Source organism: Prionailurus viverrinus, chromosome C2 (assembly GCF_022837055.1).
Source record: "Prionailurus viverrinus isolate Anna chromosome C2, UM_Priviv_1.0, whole genome shotgun sequence".
NCBI lineage: Eukaryota > Metazoa > Chordata > Mammalia > Carnivora > Felidae > Prionailurus > Prionailurus viverrinus.
The window spans coordinates 149699014-149719800 of NC_062569.1; the positions used below are offsets into that span (position 1 = coordinate 149699014).

General features: G+C 43.6%; 1 pseudogene; it reads right to left on the bottom strand.

Moving 5' to 3' along the window:
* Nucleotides 1-19729, bottom strand: part of LOC125174565 (uncharacterized) — a 32741-nt pseudogene extending 13012 nt beyond the window's left edge.
* Between the last annotated feature and the right edge of the window lie 1058 nt (nt 19730-20787).

Below are 20787 nucleotides of genomic sequence, written 5' to 3' on the forward strand. Positions count from 1 at the left end.
TGGTGTTGGCACTCCAGGATTGGTTAACTGACAGAAAAGGTTTTGCTTTTGTAGAGATTTAAAGATCTGTGCAGACATCCTTTACCTACATAATCTCATTTGATTCTCCCCACTGTTTGGGGGAACAGCTTAGGTGGCATTATATAAACTGTAAAGGGCCGTGCACATGAGTTACACTAACAGCTTACAAAATGCTTCATTTTTACTGGTTCAGTGTGTCTCCACCTCAACACTACTGGCATGAAGGCCGGATCATCTTTCCTGTACGTTCTCCTCTACGCTGGAGAATATTAGCAGCAACTCTGGTCTCTGCCCAATGGTTGCCAATAGAACCCCCCCCCCCCCAGTTACAACACCCCAAAATGTCTCCAGTCATGGTCAAATGTCCCCTGAGGACAAGATCACCCACAGTTGCAAACACTGTTTTTTGCTTTTTAACAATTTGAGAAAGATGAAGAGACAGCCCCTAACTTCTAGGACCTCACAGACCCCTGGGAAATGGCGCCTCCATTCTCCTCACAGTGGGAAGATGGCTACCTTAAGACCCTTAAGTCTGTGTGACATTGTCAGGGAGGAACAGTTCCCACAGAAGAGAGAAGGTTGAAATTAGAATGTTAAAGGGTGAATAGGGTTTATCTTCTAGATGTTGTCATTTATGATATCATACACAACGTTTTACTGGGGGGGGCGGGGGGTCATCAGACTCTGGTCCATGGACGCAATCAGGTCTGTTGTCTTTTTTTTTTTTTTTTTAATAAATAAACCTTTGTTGAAACTCAGTCACGGTTATTCATTTAAACAACGCCTATGGGTGCTATACGATATAACAGCAGAGCTGAATGGTTGCGACTGAGTCTGTATGGCTGAAATTTGAAAATACTATCTGACTGTTAGAAAAACTTTCTGATCTCTGTCCGGGTGCCGGAATATGAAGAACGGGGACCTTTACTGAATGCCCGTTGTACGCCATCACTTCTCACCGCTTTATGCAAGATCATCTACCGTGTACCAAGCACTGTGGTTTATGTATGTGACCTAATTTCCCCTTTGCAATGACCTTGAGAAATCTATATTGTCATCCTCGGGTCCACAGATGGAAGTTCAGATAAAATAATGAACTTGTTAAAATCATATAGCAAGTAAGAAGGTGAATGGTGTGCTCAAAGTCCCATTTTCTTTTTCTTTTTTAAAAAGTTTATGTATTTATTTTGAGAGAGAGAGAAAGAGAGAGAGCATCCCAAGCAGGCTCCTCTCTGTCAGCGCAGAACCTGACACAGGGCTCGAACTCACGCACCGTGAGGTCATGACCTGAGCCGCAATCAAGAGTCAGATGCTTCACTGACTGAGCCACCCAGTTGTCCCTCAAAGTCCCATTTTCTTGATTCAATGGCATTAAAGCTGCAAAACTGTCAGTTTTCTGACCCATCGAAAGCAAACGAAGGTACCTACCTTATTTCAGCGCATAAGCTTTCTCGTGACTTAGCAATGTCAGTAACACTTCTGACAACAAAATGTTCTGTAGACAGTGATTCCAGCAGTGTAAGTGAGCACAAGGTGAGCGTTGCGCTCTGTGTTCTAGTGACATTGGCTTCCGCGCCATGTGTACCCCGTGAGGAAACCAGCGGATGATCCTTGCACACTGTCTGTGGTCCCCTCACTAGGTTCTTCCTTCCCCATCACACGGCTCAGCTGGCAGGTCCAGGGGAAGAAATAAAACCCAAGCTTGGAGTTCAAAGAGGTTTGAGAGCAATGGCATGCTAAATCCGCCCCATAAAGGGTTTGGAGATCCTGGAGGCCACAGTAAAGATATTCCCGAAATGAAGTCAGGATGGGGCTGCCCGAGTGGTGGAGGAATCTGATCTGCCCCAAAGATCAGACGTCACCTTCTCTCCACCCCGGCAGGAGAAGCGCTCTGGTGGGCAGTTCGGCAGGTGGCGAGTGTGCAGGTGGGCCTCAGGAAAGATGGACAAGTGGCTCGTGGGTCCCCCTTTCGTTGCTTCTCTTCTTTCCTAGGTGCTCAGTAACATGTTTCGCTGGGGGCACCCATATCACTAGGCGTGTGTGTAGAACAAAATGAAATCGTTAGTTATGGAACAATTGCTCACTAAGGAGTACCGAACACAGCACACAAAGCATGTTAAATTCCTCATTTCATTCTGCCGTCACGACCACCTCTGTCGTAAGCGCTGGTCCCATCTTACGGATGCAGAAGGTGAGGCTTGGGGGGCCATGAGCAACTTGCCGGAAGTCATGTAATACCAAGATCGACAAGCACATCTTTCAGACTCCTAATCATTTCACTGCCCATCCCTCGATGAAAATGGGGTGCCAGCTGAGGGTGTTTTCTGCCCAGGGGGCAGGGAGGCAATCCGGTGTCCCTGAGCCCACGTGCTTCTGCCCACGTCTGACTTCCAGGTCTCGGGTTTTCCAGGCTTGCTCAGATGGGCTCCGGGTGTGTCAAACGCCTCAGATAGGATAGACCCCCACAGAATGGCATATGCAACCAATCAGTATGGTAACAAAGAAGGAAATGATTTAGCCCCCCCGTGTATACAACATGTGGAAGGTATCTGGGCACTAGAAGAAAGAGGTGTGAAAGCTCCTAGTGCCTCAGGCCAGAGACAGCAGCTTGAGCCCACATGGGGGGACTTGCTTCTCCCCGCCCCCCCCCCCCCCAAATGACAGGCTGCTGCAGCCTTGGGCACATGGGAGTTGGTGCACAGATACAGATGAGTCCATGTGCACAGATACAGGCAAGGAGGGTCCCTGCCCCGCTCACCCTAGCCTAGCTGCCTTTCTGCCCTGTGGCTCCTCCAATTGTCAAGACCCCCCAAGAGGCTGGCCCTACAATCTCTGTTCTCAGTGGGGCTCCCACCGGGACAAGTATGAAAATGTGAGCCCTCCAGAGTCACCCCCTACGGGGCGATGCCAATTCCAGACACGCTTGCTCGAGCCCCCGTCACGCTCGCTGCTTTCGTTGTGGGTTGAGCTGTGTCCATCAGAAAGATATGTTGAAGTCTTAACCCCACCCCCTCCCCGTACCTGTGAATGTGACCTTATTTGGAACCATGCTCTCTGGTCTCCTAGGGGTGCAGACTCACAAAAGCTCCTTCTAGACTCTTCATGCTGGTAAGAAGGTTCTAGAATGAGATACTCAGGACCACAAAGGGGATCTTTGTGCTAGTCTCAGGCAGATGTGGAGATTCTCTGGTTAGATGTGGGTCACATTGACCTTTCCAGGTCTAACGGTCCAATGAGACTTTTGGGATAATCTTGAAGGGCTCTACTCGCAGGATATCAGAATGGCCTGCCTGCACCTGGGACCGATAGGAAGGGGCTCTGATCTGAGAGGAGGTCCTTCTCGGTGTGCTTCCTTCCCATCTCATGATCATTTTCCCGGTCCTCTGTGCTGCTACATGCCTCTGGCGATGACCTCTGTGGAGCATGACTGCCTTGCCTGGGCTGCCTTGCCTCCTGGCAAGAGATTGCAGGAAGAGGGGAGAGAGGGCTCAGAGTATGGCTTGCTTCTTCCCTCCCTAGTCCCTGGGTGCTTTGCCTTTCTCTCTTAGTTTCCCCAGGGTAACTGTTATTAAATTCTCCCCTATCTCCACAATTTGGGCCATCTGCTTCCTGCTGGGAATCTAACGGCTATAGTAAGCACCAAGAAATATCAGCAATTATTTTTATTACTGTCATGCCATCCTTGGTCTATGCTCTGGGATATCCAGAGAGGACCTAGCCCCTTCCTTGCCCTGGAGAGAACGGCAGGATTAACCTGTTTAGGCTGCGCACCACCACCATGGAAATCATACCACCAAAGGAGCGTGAGTATTCTGAGAGCCCATCTTTGTGTTATGCCTGTGTATTTTTAAAAGAATTCCTCTATATCTGCTGAGGGAATACTTGGAACTTCTTTCGAGGCAAGTCATAGACATGTTCTTAGCATTCCCCCTCCTTTCTCATACTTTCGCCCAAGGACATCTCAGTGGCCACTGCACAACGTACACCCATATTTTTGGCTCCTTGGCCAGCTCCTTCCTCCACTGAGCTGGGGGCCCTCCATTTCAAATTGCCTTTCCTTACTCCTACAAGTTTTCTTTGGCAGATTTCTAGAGCAGAAAATCCAACAAAAAACTCGCTGATTACAATGGAATGTACCCACTCATGTTGTAAAAGGTCACTCCACTGTGTGGCATCCTGTGACACACACACCAAATCAGCTTAGTCAGAAGCATGTGCCACATGACTAACGATTGGACCTGAATTGGGCATTGTGTAGGAGAGCTTAGCAGGTGTCCCTATCACTCTACAGAACCCCGTGTCAAATGAGCAATGCCCAGTGGTGCCAAGAAACCTCATGAATGAGTCCAGAAAAATCTCTGGTGTCCGCCTGCTACAAGTGATCTCTGTGCATGGTACACAATCAGTGCCCAATAATAAGATCATGTCCAAAGTCACACAGGAAGCTTCAGTTGCAGAAAGGAAGCTGTGAATGCCAAACAGGGAAGACACAGAGTGCCAGCCTTAACTTCCTTGAAATTGTTCAAGCAGCTTTGGAAATCACAGAAAGATGGAGGAACCATTATCCAATGGTAGGAAAAACAACACTTGGTTAGAAAAAGGGCAAATGGCATTGTCCTAAGAGGCAAGTGTGAGATTCCTATTTGTGAGAATTCTGTACTCTAGGCACTAATAGATGATTTGTCTCCAAATCCCAACAGTGGTATAGATGTAAACCCTGAATTATTTTCCTTTTGGAAAATATTATTTCATGTATAATGAAAAGTAAAAGGGACGAGTGGTTGTGTCTGAGTTTGACTGGGATTGAGTGGGAACGGGGCATGAGAGAACTATGTGGGCATTAGTCTTGTTCTATATCTTTTTTTTTTAATGTTTATTTTTGAGAGAGAGACAGTGTGAGTGGAGGAGGGACAGAGAGAGAGAGAGGGAGACTCAGAATCGGAAGCAGGCTCCAGGCTCTGAGCTGTCAGCACAGAGCCTGACGCAGGGCTTGAACTCACAAACAGTGAGATCAGACCTGAGCTGAATTGGATGCTTAACCAACTGAGCCACCCAGGTGCCTTGTCTTGTTCTGTATCTTGATAAGGGTTACATTACACACCTGTATGCATTTGTCAAAACTTTTAGAAAGCTACAGTAAGATGTGGACATTTCACGGCTGGCAATTTTTTCCTTAAAAAATACATGAACAAATACTGAGCTCTAGTTAGTGATGTGCATGTGGTGATCTTTACTGCAACTGGTTTCAAAATGCAGCAAAAATAATACAGACAAATGGATAGAAAGATGAATAGCTAGTACGTAACAAAGCAAACACAGCCATCCACTGGTTGTAGAATCTAGGCAGTGGATATGGACATTTTCTGTATAATCCTTCAAATCTTTTAAATGATTGCAAATTTCATTTAAAAAATGTTGGGGGGAGAAACCTAAAGAAAAAAAACTGAAAAGAGAAATCCCAAGGTTTCTCATACAGTTGAGAATATTTCAACTCAAGTATTATCAGGTTGTCAAGTTATCAAAATATTGCTGCTAGAAATCCAGTATTCCCCATAGAATATGATATGTGTAATCCAATATAAAATTCCCTCCAACTAAATCTTGTCCTAAAAATTGATCCCAAGGGAGATATATACAGGGGAGATACACCAGAGGTACAAGATTGTACAAAGTGCATGATTTTGAGGAGGGTGTTTCTGAAAGAGCACGTCAGGGCTAAAGATGGCTTCAGTCCCTACTCTTGGCGCACCCACCTTTTATCACTCCCGCCACCTTCAAACCACGAACTTCACAGAGATCACAGATGGTCTAGCTGCGTAACCTGTTCATGGGCTATGGGCGGCTGCTGGGAAGCCCGAAGGGTAGAGTGGAGAAAACTACACAGACACACGCTTGCAGCTACGGAAGAACCCGCTTATACACCTGACTCCTTTGGCTCTTTACTTCTTGTATGAAGTCTACAGTTTGACTCTGCCCATTTGACATCTTGACTATTTTTGGACTGGCTGTCAACAGGACGAGTCTGTGGTAGACATCTGGCTTTGCTAATAAAGGATGGGGCTGTTGAGAGTAGCTGGGGAGTAGTAGATGGTTAATAAATATTATTGATTAGAAAAAAAAAGTAGAGGCAGGAATGAGATTGAAATTTATCAGGGACCCTTTGAAGGGAGGGAAGAGATGTGATTCAGTGAAACAGAAGATCCAATAGGGATCAAACGAATGTAAAGGCAGACATTGACACGGGTAAAAGAATTAAATCCAGAAAGGATCCGGAAGAAGAGACAATAAACGGTAATGATTTGGAATACGATAGCTTCCTCTCTGCCTTCTGGCTGCATGACCTTTAGACAAATGCTCCAACTCTCTCTCTCTCTCTCAAAAATAAACATTTAAAAAAATTAAATAAATAAATACAAAGATTTGAAGTTTCTGGCAGGTGATTACTTCAGACCCAAAGGAAACAAAGGATGATGAATAAGCAAGTCTTCACCCACTGGCCTAGTCTGTTGGATACGCTAACAATTGGAAAGGAGAAAAAGGGGTGCCCGGGTGGCTCAGTTGGTTAAGCACCTGACTCTTGATCTCAGCTCAGGTCTTGATCTCAGAGTCATCGGTTCAAGCCCTGACTTGGGCTCCATGCTGGGCGTGGAGCTCACTTAAAAAAAAGAAAGGAAGAAAGAAAGAAAGAAAGAAAGAAAGAAAGAAAGAAAGAAAAGAATTAAAAGGAGAAAAGTATCCTAATTCCCATTGGAATGGGAAGTCACCATTGTCTCAGAAGGAGAGTGGAGGAGGCTGCTGATGTGGAAGGTTGAGCTAATTGTCCGTTGTGTCTAGAAATTTCTTGGGAATAACTCTGCTGGGGCAAGATGTTCAAAGGAGGCTACACCCTAGTCCTGGGGAGCATGGAGATGAACAAAAATGTGAGTTAATAGTAATCGCAAAAAATAGTAACTCGCAAAACGTGAGTTAATAGTAATCGCTTCCATGCAGAAACACTCTTTCCAAGGAAGCCATTGTTGAAACTACAGCCAATGAAGTTACATCAGCACTGATCATTAAAAAAAAACACTTTCATTTCCATCATGAACTGTTTCTCATACCTGTAATTTTGACCGAAGGATGAAATAGAAGAGAGGAGAGCTATGGATGTGTGTAACTGCCGGGGCCAAGAAGACCATTTCCATGCATTGGGTGCACGCATTAGGTGAGGTCTACGGAGACCCTCAATCGGGGCGGAATTCCAGTGGAAATTGCACGGAGCCTCCAAGAACAGTGCTTTCTATGTTGAGTATGGAGAGTCGCTTCTAGGAACAGGACAAATTCAGACCCACTCTACTAATTTCTTCCATGCACAAAGATGAAATCTTTTAATGGCAGTAACGAGGCAGTGTTGCAAGTGGAGGGGACTTCCTTAAGAAGTGAAAAATAAGCATTTCATTGCAGCTGTGGCACATACTAAGCGGCATGTAACGTCTAACCAAATCCCCCCGCATCATCTCTCTCAGACTTCATGAAGAAAAACGCTGCTACTCAGGAATCCTGTGAAGAAAGAGAGAGGAGAGCAAACTCTTGAGAAAGCCTACCTCCGTTATTCAGTCCTGTGCTCTCAGCTCTCAAAGGTGATCATCTGAGTGATTCAAATCAATTATTAAAATGACAGGTTTTGGTTAATGAGAAAATCTTGAAAAGCAATTTCCCACTAAGGTTTTACAACTCAGCTAAAGCTGTCTGGTAGAAATATTCTAGAATATACTTACATAGCCTTTGACCAACCAAACAGAAGGAAATATTGCTTCATGTTCCCCCAAATATACAAGCCCTTTGATGTTGTATTTGAGGATACATGAGGCTCAAATAGTTTATTTCAATATTCTTCTAAGTCACCGACTGTATACATATACATATATATATATATATATATATATATATGTATTTTTTCTCTAGAGCAGGGCTGGTTTTACCCTTGGTCAAAGACTGTTTTGAGAGATGGAGAAGTTTTATGGGGCCTCCAAACCTTGTAAAAGAAAACTGCTTTCCTCCCTAGACTCCGTGCTCCATCTGGGAGGCCGACTTCCAATATTTGGTGGAAATTTTGTCTTGCTTGTCAGCCCTTTAGATCTATGGAAAATTTCTATATATTTTTTTATTGAAGTGTTAAAAGGAAATACTTGTCATGTAAGCCTAAAGGAAAATTCAGACTTTGTGGACCCCTAAAGAAACATAGCAGTGAGCATGTAAGAGTATTCAAATGTGGATCAAGAAACACTTTCCAGTAGAATTTAGAACTTGTGGTTTTATGTTTTCCTACGTAAACGTTTTCTTACTTTTTGATCTCATGCCTTTCAAATTACAAATCTCAAGGATTTTCTTTCTTTTCTTTACTTGCTTTTTTCTCCTCCCCCAAACCCCTTTTTTATTAAAAAATTTTTTTTAATCTTTATTTTAATTTTTGAGAGAGAGAGAGAGAGAGAGAGAGAGAGAGAGCGCATGAGCAGGGGAGGAACGGACAGAGAGGAAGACACAGAATCCGAAGCAGGCTCCAGGCTTTGAGCTGTCAGCACAGAGCCTGATGTGGGGCTCGAGCTCACGGCCTGTGAGATCATGCCCTGAGCTGAAGTCAGACGCTCAACCGACTGAGCCACCCAGGAGCCCCATGGATTTTCTTTTTTTAATTTCTTCTTCTTCTTCTTCTTCTTCTTCTTCTTCTCCTTCTTCTTCTTCTTCTTTTTGTATTTAGAAATGGGGAAAGTGATGCTCTTCCCTTGAAGAATTTAGACTAATCAGAAAATCCTACAGAAATAGATTTTTCTTCTTAGGTCATTGCATGAATCCGATTTTGAGACATGACATTGTAATAATACTTGAATCCCCCCCCCCCATATCTGAGGGGCTTCTAAAAATGCAAGTTCATTTTTCACTAATGTAATGTGCCAAGCATCTCTTATGTTCCAGCATCGGAATTAAAGAAGCAGGTTTATGTGGATGGCCCTAGCCAATAGTTGCTGTGGATGCAGATTTTGACCCATCCCACCTCTGTGACTGCAAACTTAATATTTTCTCTCTCTCCCCTACCCCCCCTTCTCTCTCTCTCTCTCTCTTTCCTGGGACTACCATTTTATTTTCTTGTGGGTTTTTTTTCTTCAGTACATTGATTATTTAAGCATAATTTCAAAACCTCTGTGCAAGTATCCTTTTAATGGTGTGTAGCATTTCTTTTTTTCAGCTTTATTGAGGTATAATTGGCAAAAATTGTATCATATTTAAAGCGTATGACTCGATGCTTTAAAATATGTACACTTTGTGAAGTATTCACCACAATCAAGCAGTTTTTTTTTTTAATGTTTAGTCATTTTTGAGAGAAAAAGACAGAGCGTGAGCCGGGTAGGGGCAGAGAGAGAGAGAGAGAGAGAGAGAGAGAGAGAGAACTTGAAGCAGGCTCCAGGCTCTGAGCTGTCAGCACAGAGCGCAATGCAGGGCTTGAACCCATGAACCATGAGATCGCCATCTGAGCCAAAACCAAGAGTCAGACGCTTAACCGACTGAGCCACCCAGGTGCCCCAAGGTATTGTTTTAAGAAGAAGACAGTGGTTTTGAAGCCACCAAGGGGCCTCGAGGGTTCTAGAAGGTACATCCACGGGTGCATCTCACCCATCACTACCAGCACTGGCATCGATGCGGGGCAGGAGGGCGTACAGGTGAGTGTGGAGCTTCGGCGGGGATTTGCCCCCCTCATATTCTGGTTACATGTTGCAGCCTCACGTGACACATCTAATTCCGACGCATTATAACAGATGTCCCAGCGAGCAGAGTCGGGACACTGGGTAAATCATTCTGGCAGGATGACGGTGTTATCAGTTTCCGATCACACGACCGGTAAACAACCGAGAAGCTCAAGGAAGCAGCCTCCTTTTGCCCGGAGTTCTAACAGCAGCCACGAGCATTTAATAAACGCCTGCCATGTGCAAAGTTCTTGGCGTGCATTATCTCCTTTGATCCTCGCATCAGCCGGAGGAGGAGGCTGCTATAATGCTCATTATTTACAGACGAGGAAACCAAGGCTTAGGAAGATTAAGCAACTTGAAAAAGATCACATACTTAAGTGGCGGAACCTAGATATGATCCAAGGAAATCTGATGGTGGGATTCACACTTTAAACCATTATCTGGTTCAGTCATAACTGACGTTCATGATCTTGAGCCTGGGATATTCCAAGAGTCAGAAGCGCCTTCTGATTCATAAAAAAATCGAATCGTTCTCTGTGAGGCCTTTACGTTAAAAGTATTTCGTCACGACCTAACTCAGTGGAGGGATACTTTATGCAGGGCCAGATAGTAAGTATTGTGGACTTTGTGGGCTACAGACCGCCCCTATTTTATATTCTTTGTCATATTTACAACCTTTTAAAGTGTAGAAACATGATTAGCTCAAAGCGAGGCAGGAGGCAGATTTGGCCCACAGGCCACAGTTTGCAACCCCCCCTGGTAACCCATCAAAACCCGATATACTGGGTGTGATGTCTGTGTAATCTCCTTGCCAGATTATGTGATTAACTGGAATATTTCATTTACAGCTCTTTTGAAGCATTGGGAATCTACTAAAACTGGAAGGTGGGTTTGGGTGTATACTGTCTATACTCCATGAACTTATGGAGAGAAATCTTTCTTTGCTGAAGAATGTCTTTATTCACTAAGAAAGTCTTCCGTTAAGAAAGCCCCCAAATCTCTCTCGACTGTGGCTGCTGGCAACATAAGATATATATATATATATATATATATATATATATATATTATTAATGACAGGATAAAAATATCCTTAAAATTAGATCAGCATTAATAGAAATCTAGTGTCATAGTAACTGCATGAACTCCCTTCACAAGAGACTCAGCCCTTCAGGAGGGAAAATGAATGAACTTCACTCATTCATCTTAGAGGACCAAGATAAAATCTTAAGGTATCCTTCAGACGCTATAATCCGCTTTGAACTTTGGTTCAAGTTATTTCCATGGTCATCCTCCATTTTCACTGGAGTAGATGCTCTACAAGACAGAACCCTACACATCACTTTGTGTAAAGTTACCAAAGAAAGAGGGGGCAGAAAAAACAGATTGGAGTCTGCTGTTAATTAAAACCAGCCGATGATGTGCAGTGATTTGTCTGGGGCACTTCTGACCGGGCCGGTTCCTTGACAGCTGTACATTCTTTCCTGCCCGTATTGTTTGAACTGCGTCCAATGGTACAATCATTAAATCTTTGATAGCTGTTGTTTAAATATGAGAAAGGGGGAGCGCTCTTTGGTTTTAAGGAAGAAAAGGAGATGAGTCTTGTATTACATTTTAAAAGTTGGGGCTTATTAGATCATTTTCACTAGGTTTTGATAGCATGCCTCTGGTCATTTTCAGATTATCAGCTGACACTTTTTAACCGCGCCAATGTCAAACGTCTCGCGGCTTCCCTTTTTCCCAAGGGATTCTGGCTGTGGGGAGGAGGGGAAAGTATGAAACACCTGGTCTTACTCACATGAGGCTGGGGGGAGAGGTTGATTTCACAGTTGAAAGCTCCATAGGGTGGAATGCATTTAAATGTTTACTAATAGAGAAAGGGGCTCCAAACAAACAAACAAAAAATAAATAAAAAAGAGAAGAGAAAAGGAAAAAAAAAAAAAAACAGGTGGCTTCAGGGAAATTGCTCACAAGCACACAACAAAATTCTGTTTCGACCTTGAGTCTGATAGACAATAGGCCTATAAAATATAAATATTTTATAAACACGGTATCCTTTCTAAATAGCTATTGTGATATCTATATATGTACATAGGTATATACAGATGTATAGGTAGGATAGATGATCAGATAGATGGATGGGCTTAGGGTTTTCATTTATATCTATCTATCTATCTTTCAGCTCACATTTCAGTTTCAAAGATCTGTTTCACAACAGCCTCATCTACCACCAGGAGGGGGCTTGGGGGTTCAGATGAACGATTTGCCAGGGTGGTAGGTGTGGAGTTCTGGGACAATGCTTTAACTCTCCTTCTCTCAATGGAACGAACACCCCTCAGCCTGCCAGTGTGACCCTGTCCTTTGAAGGGCTTTCAGAATGAGACAGATTGCCTTCTTGCTGGAACTCTAGACTCCTGGGGCGACGTTTTTTTCAAAGACAGGTGTGAAAAGTATCCTTACATATTCAGAAATGAGTCATTGTCTCCTGGCTGCCGCTGCTTATCTCAACCCGGTCAAGGTCAAATGAAGTTCCGGTTCACATGAAGATGCTCTACGCTGACTTTTCAGCATCACCGGGGACTCTTTTATTTCATCTGATCTGGGGGAGCCTGACAACATTGCTTGACGTATCCATCCATGTCAGGGTCAACGTTTACCAGACGACCGTGGAACTGCTGGACCATAGGAATGTAAGTGAGGTTGTAACCCTTGGAGTCCAAACGATACTGCCAGACAGACAGCAATGAAAATAGACCTTATCAGTAGTTAAGGCAAACTTCTTTTCTTTTCTTTTTTTTTTAAGTTTATTTATTTATTTTGAGGGCAAGAGAGAGCAGGGGAGAGAGAGAATTCCAAGCGGGCTCCACACTGTCCGTGAAGAGTCTGACGCTGGGCTTGAGCTCACAAACCATGAGATCGTGACTTGAGCTGAAACCGAGTCGTTTAACTGACTGAGCCACCCAGGCAGCCCTAAGGCAAATTTCTTAATGCCAACTGGTTTGGCCAAATATGAGAAGAATGATTTGGCTTTACCCTGACTATGGGTACTTTTTAGTTGAATCAATCTCTTGGTTAAAATTCTTTGCCCATTTAGAGACAGATGAATATACATGTTTGTCCTGGTCTAATCCGTTTAAACTTGAGCCTGATTGGGGTGCCTGGGTGGCTCAGTCGGTTAAGCATCTGACCGGCTCAGGTCACGATCTCACGGTGCGCAAGTTCGAGCCCCGCGTCGGGCTCTGTGCTGACGGCTCAGAGCCTGGAGCCTGCTTCCGATTCTGTGTCTCCCTCTCTCTCTGCCCCTCCCCAGCTCACCCTCTGTCTCTTTCTCTGTCAAAAATAAACATTTTTAAAAATATTAAAAGCATAATAACTAGAGCCTAATGTTTGCTCCATTTGCCATAGGAACTGTGGTTCGTTGAAGTATACGTACTTATGAAGTTCTTGTCCCTGTTAGCTGGGCTATGCAAGCAGGATACAGCTAGTAAAATAGCAAGCTAAGTTGGTTGTCTACACCCAGCTCTTTCTTCCCTCCACCATCTTCCTTGCTCCCAGAGCTGACCTCTCCAGGAGTGTCTGATGATATCAGGTATTCGATTTATCAATCCTACTTACAGCTAGGCAATGAGCATTGACTGTAGACTGGCACCGGAGGGAAAACCATATGGGGGAGTAATTAAGAAGGTTTTATTCCCTTGGGGTGCCTGGGTGGCTCGGCCAGTTAAGTATCCGACTTCAGCTCAGGTCATGATCTCACGGCTCCTGAGTTCGAGCCCCACGTCGGGCTCTGTGCTGACAGCTTGGAGCCTGGAGTTTTCTTTGTGTTCTGTGTCTCCCTCTCTCTCTGCCCCTCCCCTGCTTGTGCTCTGTCTCTCAAAAATGAAATAAACGTTAAAAAATAAAAATAAAAAAGAGAAGGTTTTACTCCCTCATTAGAAAACAATGCCCAGGTGGACATGCCCTTCTTTTCTGGCTCGGTGTTGCTATGTCCATAAGTGATCTCTGGAACAGCTGCATCCATTTTGTGACCTGAGGATGGTACGCAGAGAGAAAGAGCCTTGGTCTTCGATGACGTCAGTGTGCCACCAAACTGAAACTGGACACATCAACCTCTGAATGTCTCATGAAGTGAATTTAGTGCACACTTGAAACCATCTTAACTGAAACAGAAAGGACTGAATAAAAAGTTTGATTCTATTCACAATCCCCTTGTGCCCACAGATCCATAGCAATGGTCTTTAAAAATTTTTTTTAACGTTATTTATTCGTTTTGAAAGAGACAGAGACAGCTGTGGGGGAGGGCGGAGAGAGAGAGGGAGAGACAGAATCCCAAGCAGGCTCCACACTGCCAGCACAGAGCGCGATGTGAGGCTCAAACTCACGAACCGCGACATCATGACCTGAGCTGAAACCAAGAGTCAGACGCTCTACTGACTGAGCCACTCAGGTGCCCCCACAGCAATGGTCTTAATGCTTACTTAACACGTTAGCTCTTAGGCACTTAAGAGCATTAGGATCCGGCTACGAGGTATAGAAGGCTCAGAAAGTGGCAAAGTCCGGAATCAGTATGGTACTGAGAACACTAGGCGTGGTATAGAAGAAAAGAACCAGTACGCTCTAATTCAGCAGTAGGTAATATTTAATCCAAAGCCAGGTTTTCAAAATTTAAGAAGGGCCCAGAAGGGGAAAGGGATTTCCACGCCAAATGGGAGGCTGAGTTCCAAGAACTCCAAGTTTGTTTCTACTTTGACATTGGCTCACGTCCATGTTTAGAAACATGGACAAATATGGGCTCCTCGGTGGCTCAGTTGGTTAAGCATCGAACTATTGGTTTTGGTTCAGGTCATGTGTGATCTCACGGTTCATGAGTTCGAGCCCCATATCAGGCTCTGTGCTGACAGTGTGGAGCTTGCTTGGGATTCTCTATCTCCCTCTCTCTGCCCCTCCCCTGCTCTCTCTCTCTCTCTCAAAATAAATTAATAAACTTAAAAAAAAGCAACATGAAAAAATTATTAAGGAAATGTCAAAAAAGTAATCCATTAATCAATTAAAAATTTCCTCATACTCTCTGTGTTTTAAGGAACGTTGGTCTACAGCTTGAGTTCATGGACTTGAAAGACAGGGAGGGTCAGCATATTGGTCAGCTCTCCTTGCCTGAGGGTCTGTCCACGACAGTCAGACTTCTGAGATCATATAAATGGACGGGCACAGAGACCGATTCTGTTTCAAATCTCAGCCTGACCCACAATAGTTTGTGAAATCAGTCGCTCAACCCTCTTAATTTTAGTTTCTTTAAGGAATCTACTCCTGACATCATTGTTTCACTACATGCTAACTAATTTGGATGTAAATTTAAAAAAATAAAAAAGAAAATTAAAAAAAAAGAAATAAATAAAAATTTAAAAACATGGAAAGAAAGTCTTCTAGGTCTTTTCTTGGTGGGGAGGATGATTAAATAAAATAATGCAAAGAAAACTATTTAGCATGCCAGGGACACCATAAATGCAAAAAGTCTAGCTACTATGATGTTCATGGTCTCTTACGACTTTATGATACTAGTGCTTCTGGAAGAATTGAAATTGTTCCTAAAGAGCTCCATGTATTCAATAGAAATCACAATGCTCCAAGGAGGAAAATATCTGTCAGTTACTACGTTTCTTATACTAATCATTGCTTTTCTAGAACAAGATTTTCACAAATATTTCAGGGAGTCATTTTGAGAAGGACACCTGGACAGCACGTGAAACTGCTTAGTTCTCTCACACAGGATCTGCCAAATTGCTGATTTCTGCATAAAACATGAGAATTTTGAATTATGAATATTGAATAATAATTTTTAAAATGATGGACAGACTAAATATTACCACGTTTTAACTGCTTCTGTATGATATCTGGTGTCATGTCATCACTATTTTAATGGACTACTTTGTGGCCAAATTGTTTTAACATGTGTTCAATCCTAAATAATCACTCATTAATCTTATGTGACAACCGGATTTTAATATTTATTAGTGCCCCGTTGGTGACAACAGACTTTATGCTACTTATAGCATCTGAATCTTTTTCTTTCCAGAATAAAGTTACTTACACACCAAACTGCTTGTCTTACAACCGTGACAGTTAGGCACAACCTTAGGCAAAATTACGATATAATCTTTCCACTAAAAATCAGTCCTGGATATTTATTTGAGATTGCCAGTTAGGTGAAGGAATCTTATATGTCATTGTTTAGAAATGAATAGATTTCATAAAGGTGAGCCTGTCTATATTGTGTTGGCTTACATACAAATATGCCCTGATCATTGTTGAAAAGTTTCTGATGTAATTACTAAATCCGCTAAAGAGAGGGCAAGATATCTGTGGAGGGTTGATTCATATGATAATGAAGACAATGATAAAGACTTTCAGGGCAAAATATGACTTCAGGTTGGTTGAGTGGTTTATTTTCTCTTTGGACATTATGCCCCTTCCCTGAAGCCCCTAGAGAGAAAGTGCCAGGGTTGGGATTAAGTATGCTCTCTACTTCCCATTGAAGTTAATCTCTCCTCACATCATCCTTTCCACTTTTTTCTTTTTCTTTTTATCTTTCTTTTTCTTAGAGAGAGAGAGAGAGAGAGAGAGAGAGAGAACATGTGAAGCAAGGAGAGGGGCAGAGGGAAAGAGAGGGAAAGACAGTCCCAAGCAGGCTTCATGCTCAGCACAGAGCCCAATGCGGGACTCGATCTCACAACCCTGAGACCATGACCTGAGCTGAAATCAAGAGTTAGCCACTCAGCTGACTGAGCCACCCAGGCGCCCCTATTCCCTTCCACTTTTCCACTTTTTATCTCAATCGCCTGCTATCTTCTAAGCCAATTCTACACACCCATTGAAGAAAAGGTTTGCCTCTTTACCCAAATTCCACTGACCTGCCATTATCTTCAGTGACCTGGTGGTTCAGGTAAATGACCTTTCTGGCTTTCTTCCTCTCTGCTTCTTAACTTCCACATCTCCGACTGCCTTCATCTCTCCTCCCCTTCAGGCACTGTCTCCAACTTAAATCCAGGGATTTATCCATCCTTAAGTTCCTGAACACAAATATTACACTCTTTGGTCCGCAATGTCAGTTTATTTGGTTTTATGACTGCTGCCATATTATCTGGTCTTTAAACTTACCACGTTTTTTGACACCTTCTGTTCTTTCAGAATTAACCTCTTCTGATGTTTTTCTTCCTTGGGCCCTACCACAAATATCACTAGGATCCTTGGCTCCATTACTTTTCATCCTTCCAAAACACACACTCCACAAAACTATAATACTGCATTAATGCTTCGGCCCCCTTCCTGGCTGGCTCCTGGACCAAGGTGGTTGAGGACAGTTGGAGAATATTTATTTCGTGTTTCAACCAGATTCTCCTATCAGACTCCTACTTACTGTTGGGCAACTACTTTCCAAATACCTTTCAATGTCTATTAACCCCCCCCCCCCCATCACTCTTCTCAAGAACTCTATCAAACTTTCCAGTGACCGTGGACAAATGTGCCACTTTGATTAAAAACCAGGGCAAATAGGCATCTTATTAAATAGATTTGTTGGAAAGCTGTGTGTGCCAGCCCCAACATCTTTGATTTCCATTTCACATCATGAGGCCTCACTCTCCTGTTGGAATCCACAAGCTATTTCTTTGATGGCAGCTCTTTCTTCCTCTTTCAAGTCCTCTTCATTCGTCATTTGTATTCTGTCCCCTATCTTTAACTTCTTCTTCTTAGTTGAATCCTGTACGTCTGTGAGATCATAAGATAATAAAAGATATGTCTGCTCCCCTGTTCCTGGCACAGAACTCCTAAAACCTTTGTAATTTCCTGGGTGATAAAAGCTTTAGGAACATCTTTGGCTCTAATATTTGGTCTTTGACCCTGGTTCCTGCCACAGAGTTCCTAAATCTCTTGGAATTTCCTGGGTGATAGCAGTGTCTTTTGCTCTAGTGAAACAGTCTTGATGGGTTCCTGGGTGGGGGCTGGTCACCAGAAGGAGCAAGCTAAGATTAGAAGCTTGGAATTTTTAGCCCCATCCCCCATTCTCCACAGAGCGGGGAGAAGCTGAAATAGAGTCAGTGCTCGATCATGCCTACGTGATGAAGCCTCCATAAAAATCCCCACACTCTAGGGTTTGGAGAGCTTCCAGTTGGTGAACACATCCATGTACGAGAAGGGTGATGTACGTTAACTTCACGGGAGCAGCAGTTTTTGTGCTCGGGATCCTCCCAGATCTCTCCCTGTGAATCTCTCCCTCTGACTCTTTTTCTGTATTCTTTACCATATCCTTTAATAAATTGGTAAATGCAAATAAGCATTCCCCTGAGCCCTGTGAGCTATTCTAGCAAATAATCAAACCTAAAGTGGAGGAGTTCATGGAAGCCTCTGATTTGTAGCCACGTCAGACAAGAGTTGTGGGTTAACTGGGGAACATATCACTCGCGATTGGCGTCTGAGGTGGGGGGAGTGCATCCTGATGCAATTGAGCCCTTGACCTCTGGGATCTGATACTATGTCCAGACAGAGTTGAATATAGCGTCTGACTGAGTTGAATTAAATTGTAGGACTCCAAACTGGCAGCACGGAGAATTTCTCAGGGTGGGAGAAACCCCACACATCTGGGGTCAGAAGTGTTGCGAGTGTGGTAATCGTGTGAGAATAAAGAAGACACACAAGAGGAGAGCTGAGTTATTACGAACACAACTTCAGACTGTTAGCGGGTTTAAGATTTTTCCAACTTAAACATTTCTTCACGGATCGGGCTTTCTTCTAGCCACCAACTTACTCCATGTATTCCCCTCTTGTCTACACCTCTTCAAAACAGCAAGGTCCATTTCCTGTGTTTTCTCATTCCTTCTTGGTCCTTTGCGATCGGGCTTCTGTCATCATACTCTGCTGTGATGGTTCTCTCAGTGGGCAACTAGTCATCTTTCTACTGAAAATTCTAATAAAACTTTCAGTCCTCAATTTCCAGGCTTCCTGCAGCTCCAGACCTTGCTGTTCAAGGAGCAGCAGAAGAAGAGACTAGAGAGATATGCCCAAAGCTGATGGAAGGTTTTATGTGCCAAACGGAGGAGCGTGGACTTTTCCGCTGAAGTTCTGAAGAGGTCCTCCAAGTTCACTCTCTTCAAGCCTTTTACTTCCATGATTTTTCACTCCTCTGGTTCTCTCTTCACCCTTTCTAGCTCTTTCTCAGGCACATTCTCTTCTGCTTACCAATGAAACGTTGTCCCCCAGAAGTTGCCCCTGAGTGATCTCATCTGCCCTCATGCTTTCCAGTGACTGAGATGGGATGCTGAGTCCTCTGTGAACAACTACAGCACCGCACTCCATTGCTGTGGATTTCCGATTTACATATCCAGCGATTTATTGTATACCATAGAATCCATAGGTCCTTTGAACTTTATTTGCACAATACTGAACTCATGATCTTTCTTTTTTTAAGTTTATTTTTATTTATTTTGAGAGAGAGAGAGCAGCATAGAGAGCAAGCAGGGGAGGGGCAAAGAGAGAGGGAGACAGAAACCCAGGCAACGTCTGTACTATCAGGGCAGAGCCCAACGTGGGGCTTGAACTCACAAACCGAACTGTGAGATCATGACCTGAGCTGAAGTCAAGAGTCAGGACGCTTAACCAACTGAGCTAGCCAGGCACCCCTGGTGATCTTTCTTTTCAGCTTCTTTATTCTTGTGCATTCTCCATTAATTCGTTCAGATAAGCTAGAGAAGTAAAGCTCGCAGACATCACTTTGCCTGCCATCTTTGTCTCCCGCCATCAGTAAGACTCCAAGTTCTTTTCATTTAATTTTTAGTCATTTCTCAACCCTTTTCCCCTGGCCCTCATGCGTTACTCCTCTATCTACCTGCATTAGTGCAAGAGCCTCTAAACCAGTCTTCCTGCTACTAACATTATTCCTCTGAAAGCCATACCCTGGAGTCCCCAGATTTGCCTAGTCCCAAATCAAACCCAAACATGGCGCGTTCTTTGATTGAACCCTTAAATGGATACCGTCACCTGGGAAGTCAAGCCCAAGTTCCTTAGGAAGACTTTTGTCCACCTCCCTCGGAAATTCTCTCACTTTTCCTCACTCACGTCCTCCGTCACTATGGAACTCCTGAAGTTTCCCGCCATAGGCTGCTTCTCAGCACCTCCTCTTTACCTCCATTCTCCTCGAAGGGTCTTTCAGCTTAGGGATTACCTCCTCCTTGATGCTTCTCGTAACACCTTAGACTAAGCCAAGCCCTCTCCCTCCCGTGTGAATAAAACCTTATGCTCACATTTATTATTTCATTAGCTTCATAGTGTATATTTTTGTGTGATATATATGTGTACACACACATATACTTTATATATCATTACACTTGCAATGATTTGTTTGTGAGTTTGCCTAACGCTACTCACTGTGAACACCTTAAGTCCAGTGAGTACCATAGGTACCTGGACTGCATGAAGATTCTGTATTCCATCCACACTTACTGAAGGAAATGAGTTAGGAAAAAATATGGTGCACGCACATGAGCACACACACTCAGTTTACCTCAGGAAATATTTATGGAGAATTTACTATACACCCAGTGCTGTTCTAGCTGCCAGAGACAGAAGTCTGATCGAATGGAGCTTGCATTCCAGAGAGTGGCAAGTATTCTGATAATATAAAAGTCAACGCATTGATGAATAAGAAAATTTCAGAGACTGCTATTAGTCGGATAATCGTATGAACATTTGCTCAGCTCCTGCTTCAGGGTCAGACAAGACACTTTTCTAGGTCCCGGGAATAGAGTAATGAAAAAAAAAAACCCGTAAAAGAACCCTGGCAACATGGAACGTACAAGCTTTAATTCAGAGAAGGTTAAAAAACTACGGCAAAGAGTAACTTGGTGGGAGGCTACTTCCGTTAGCAGGGCCAGGGAAATATTCTCTCAGGAGGTGTCATTTTGGTTACGATTTGAGTAATAAAATCAGTCACACAGAAGGCGGGTGTGGGGAGGGTGGGATGTTTCAAGGTAGGGAAAAGAGATGATCTTGATTGCAG